Consider the following 5,146-nt stretch of genomic DNA (forward strand, 5'->3'; position numbering starts at 1 on the left):
ACGATTTCTACAACGAAGTCTTCAGTGAAATCAACAACAGAGACGTCTTTGGCGTCTTCCCCATGATGCTTCGTCCACGCAGTCGTGGCTACATGATTCTCCACTCGAAGAATCCCCTCAGACATCCTCTACTCTATCACAACTACCTAACACATCAGGACGATGTGAATGTGCTGCGCGAGGGCGTGAAAGCCGCTCTCACCCTTGCCGAAACCGTGGCCATGAAGCAATTTGGCGCCAGATTTCACAGCAAACAGCTGCCCAATTGCAAGCACTTGCCCCACTTCACGGACGAATACTGGGAATGCGCCATTCGGCAGTACACCATGACCATCTATCACATGTCAGGCACGACCAAGATGGGCCCCTCCTGGGACCCAGACGCCGTGGTGGATCCCCAGCTCAGGGTGTACGGCATCAAGGGCCTGAGAGTGATCGACGCCAGCATCATGCCAGTGATCACGAGTGGCAACATCAACGCCCCAGTCATCATGATTGGCGAAAAGGGAGCGGATTTGGTGAAGGATCTCTGGCTGCAGGACATGCCAACAACCTACCGAGGACGAAGGCAACTGAATGAAACCGGTGATGCGACCGCAAATGCGACAGAGAACGAGAATTAGTCACTCCGTTGAGATTTACTAGGGAATAATAAATAATTACCAATTCAAAACCCCCTTCATTAAATTAATTCCATCATATGTATATGTTATATTGAGTAAGTTAGGATGAAATTAGACGGAAAACTACGCTCTGATGTAGATAAATGTGTAAATAATTGTTATATGTCAAATTTGTGTGAATAAAGTGTCGAATAAGAGCAATATTTACGCTTTTACAATCAAAACACGCCCATGCGCTGTCGGAATTCGAGTACAACATGATGTCATAAGCAGATATTTGCTCAAAATGCTATTACAAGTTTGATTGGAAAGCTGAAGAGAAAGAGCCTGAAATGTATGCACCAAAATTACATTGCTGAAATGCGCCAACCAGGCGTCTCCATCAACTATGAAGCCATTCAAAATCCCCCCAACAAAAGCGCGCTTTCTCCACACATAACTTTGTAATTTCACTGCTGTGAATAGTGAAATGTGTACTAAAACATCATTTGCCACGTTCGGAGCACGTCTGAGCTAAATAGAGTCCCAAAAAACAGCGACATTAATCCAATATGTAATGCTATATTATACCAATTTGTACCCATTAGCGAAAGACATTTTTCTTTCACTGGATTGAATGAAGAAAATTACTCCAAAATTTCGTAAGACTTAATGATGATTTCCATTGCAGAGTCGCGAGAAATTTCTTCGATAAAACCATATATTATTGACGGCGGGGAGAAAATTGGGGAAAATTGCACGAATTCCCTAAAATAAAACCTATGAATTTAGTGTGAAATGACTTTTCACGGCAAAATATTTTACCTCATCAACTTTAATTCTGCCTCAAAGTGAGGGGAAGCTATAGCGATTAGGGGTGAGATTAGGGTGGAAATGAAGGTGTGACTGGCAATTAAATCAAACATCACGAAATGAGTCATTTGGCCACAGAAAATATATACGACGTTATTAATTGTGTCTCCATAAAATGTCTGTTAAACTCCCTGAAATTCATGGAAAATTTCTAATTTTGAAGATCAAATATTTAATTATCTTTATTAATAGGATAAACCAATGATATACTAGACTCCATTTCATTAATCAATTAATTCAGTGAAAGTCACTTAAATCTATTTCCTCGTGAGCATATTTTTTCGATTATATTCTCCCCAAAAATATCGAAGCGAGAGAGATGAATCAATAATAAAAAATCAAGTGGATTATTAATCACAGTAAAAATTTTTCCTGCTGTGAATTTTTAAGTGAAAACATACCTAGTCAAGTTCAATGTTACATCTTCGCAACGCACAACGACGCGACGACGAAAAAAGACAACAACAAATCTTCTTTGAAGAAAGTTCCAACAATAAAGGAAGTAACCTTCAATTGTGACTCGTGTTACATGCATTTATCCATGCTTTAGCTGCTGAGTCTTTCAATAAAATGTGTTTCTTTTTTGCTGCAAATTTTTTCCCTTTTCATTTTCTTTTCTTCGCACTCAAAGTCAAGTTCATTTTTGCCACTGATTCATATTTAATGCTAATTGCGAAGCCATATGGAAGTCAACCTCGTAAATCCGCAACATCTTGTTGTTGAGATTTATTGGCAAATTCGTGATAGTGAAAGTAAAATTGCACTTTTTGCTCTTTCACCTCGTCATGAAGAACAGGTATTCAATCAATGCCAATTTTTGTATCATTAAACATCGACTTCGCTGCACTGAAAATATGCCCAGAAATCGAGACTTGGGAATTTTGACAAAGGAAATTCAACATTGGCTTGTTGATGGCAAATTATACTTTCAATTTCATCTGAAATTGAGCATTTTTATCATGAAAAAGACAACTTGAAAGTGAACCAATATAAGTAGAAATTATATCCAATAATTAGCATCTTTCTGTTGAGACAGAGAGAGAGACTTTCTGAAATGTCAATTGTGCGTGAAGAAAACAGTCTAATAGAATTTATTTGCACTACTAAAAAAGTCCAGACAAAACATTTCGAAAGATATATTAAGTCAAAAAGAGGATAAATACAACCGGAACTTCATGAAATATTCGAAAAGAGATTTTTGGCAAAACATCATTCATTTTGGCAAAGAGAAAAAAATACTTTTTACTGCCAGGAGAAGAAGAATCAATTTAGGATAACAGGTCAAGATCATTTTCACAATAAAAACCAGATTGATAGAAGTTAAACACCAAGAAAAATTATCATGATCTCTTAATATGTCAGTGAAACTGTGAAAGATCATTGTGAGCATCTTGTGTTACTCTCGCATATAGACAATATCAATCAAAATCAATACATTCAATGGCTTTTACATATAATCTCCCGACATGATTAACACTTCTGTGTGAAATGGATTTTTTTTTCATCATTGTCTCAAAGGAAAGTTCGCATTTGCAGAAAAGTGCAGCTGTTTCTCCATCTGATGATCGCGATCTTCCACATATAATGCACACACGCTGCAAATGCACTGCGACAACAAGAAAAATATATTGGACAACTTTCCTTTTCTAAAATCTACTTTTGCAGCCTCGACACATTGTGCAGCAGCATTAGAGAGAGAATTGCAGGGTGATTCCTGTGAAAATGTGTATCATGCGGTGAAAAGCTCTCTTCACATTTTCACACATAGTCAAAACTTGACTTTGAGAAGGAAAAACCAGAGTTTTACCGCACGAGAGTGAGAGAAATTCCACCTGAAGACTTCTTATACAATGTTTAGAGTATAATATACACACCCAGCCAAGCTCATTTCTACCACACAAACACACAGACACATAAGAAGCCGTGCCATGGAAAAGAGAAAGACTTGTGGAAGTCTCTTCGATGTCTCTCCCTCCCCAAATCACCGTGAATTTACCCACCGCGCGATGTCTTTCTCCACTGCTCGTGTCTTTCATCATTTTACCAACATCTCGCAAACTGCTCGGACACAAGAGGAAAAAAGGTCTCTTTCTCTTCACCACACCATCGTCGAAGAGTCTCATCAAGTGTGAGAGAGTAAAAGAAAATTTTCACACCTCTGCGATTCACGCAGAAAAGCTATAAATATCAGTGATCATAAAATTCGTAGTGAAGTGGCAAAAAGTCAAAGATCACCACTGATCTTTGCGCACAAGGAGGAAAAGATCAGCAAATTAAGAAACAATTGACCTCACTGTGTGACTTTCCTGTGTTGTGCAACAAAACCAAAAGAGTCTCGCGCTCTCAGTGATTTCGTGTGCCATCTAAGACAAATTTTTACCAGTGCGATCTTCAATCACTGAGGAGGGATTTTTGTGCGTGTTTTTTTGGAAAGTGGAAGTGAAAATCATCAAAAGAATGCATCCGAATTTTGCCATAGGATTGTTTCAGTGACTAATGTAAGTTTGTGATATGAATTGCAACTTCACAATTGAGGGTCAACGATCTCAAAGTGTCACTTCAATGCTCCACAATATTCTTTCACTCATTTTATATACACAACTCTTTTCCCATCAACATTATTATCCATCCTATTGACGATCGTCTTATGAACTTTAATTGCAGTATTTTTTTTATTACTGCTTTGCCTCCCAAATGAATTCATTCACATTAACAAATCTGTGGCGAGACAGAGGCGTAGAAAAAGAAAAAAAAATCAACAGAGATGTTAAATGCTAGCTTTATTAGTTGTTTGATCTTTCTCTCTCTCAATTTCATGACTCATGATAAAAAGAGTTTCTTCACTGTGAAAGAAAAACTTCAGCACGTCTTATTTGTACCTAATTTTGAAAGCAGTGAAACTGTTTTCTCATTAATAATTTTTCTTTGAAAAAAATTTAAATGATATTCTTAAATTATCACCATGTGTCAAGATCACCATGAAAAGGTCTTAAAATGCAGAAAACATCGCAGACAGAAAGCAGGAAAAACAACCGCACATAATAATAAAGTCCAAATAGATCCGTCATCTTGGTCAAACGTGTGGCATTTCATCTGATCTCACGCAAGATCACATCCATTGTGGTGCGAGAGATGCGAGAGAAGAAGCATTTCAATTAATTAGGATGGAGAGGCAAGAAAAAAATTGGGAAAAAATTAAGGTTAGTGCGTTATGGTGTTGAGCAAAAGTGTTGAAAATGTAGATCAACACGCGATCAATTGCTATGCGACCCAATAATATCATTTTTGACCATATTAAATCTGGGTATAAAGTAGAATTGTGAGAGGCCTGAAGACAAACACAGTGTGACTTCCATAAATTTTCACCACATTATGTTCAAAGAGAGCATTAGAATTCATATCACACTTCACACGCGTAAATACCACACAATTTTAGTGTGAAACACCATGGAAAAATGTTGAGACTCTGCGCGATGTTTTCATGTCCGAAAATGTCTTCACGAGACTCACAACTAATGATAATTACATGGTAAAATATTTGGAGAAATTTGCACAAATACACCCAATTTCTAAGACCATATCATTCATACATACAATAATATTGTGCGTCTCTCCCTCGACTGACACTCTTTAAGATCCACAATTTCAGTAAACACCCATTCTCTCTCAGC

Source organism: Phlebotomus argentipes, unplaced genomic scaffold (genome assembly GCF_947086385.1).
Source record: "Phlebotomus argentipes unplaced genomic scaffold, Phlebotomus argentipes genome assembly contig_37, whole genome shotgun sequence".
NCBI lineage: Eukaryota > Metazoa > Arthropoda > Insecta > Diptera > Psychodidae > Phlebotomus > Phlebotomus argentipes.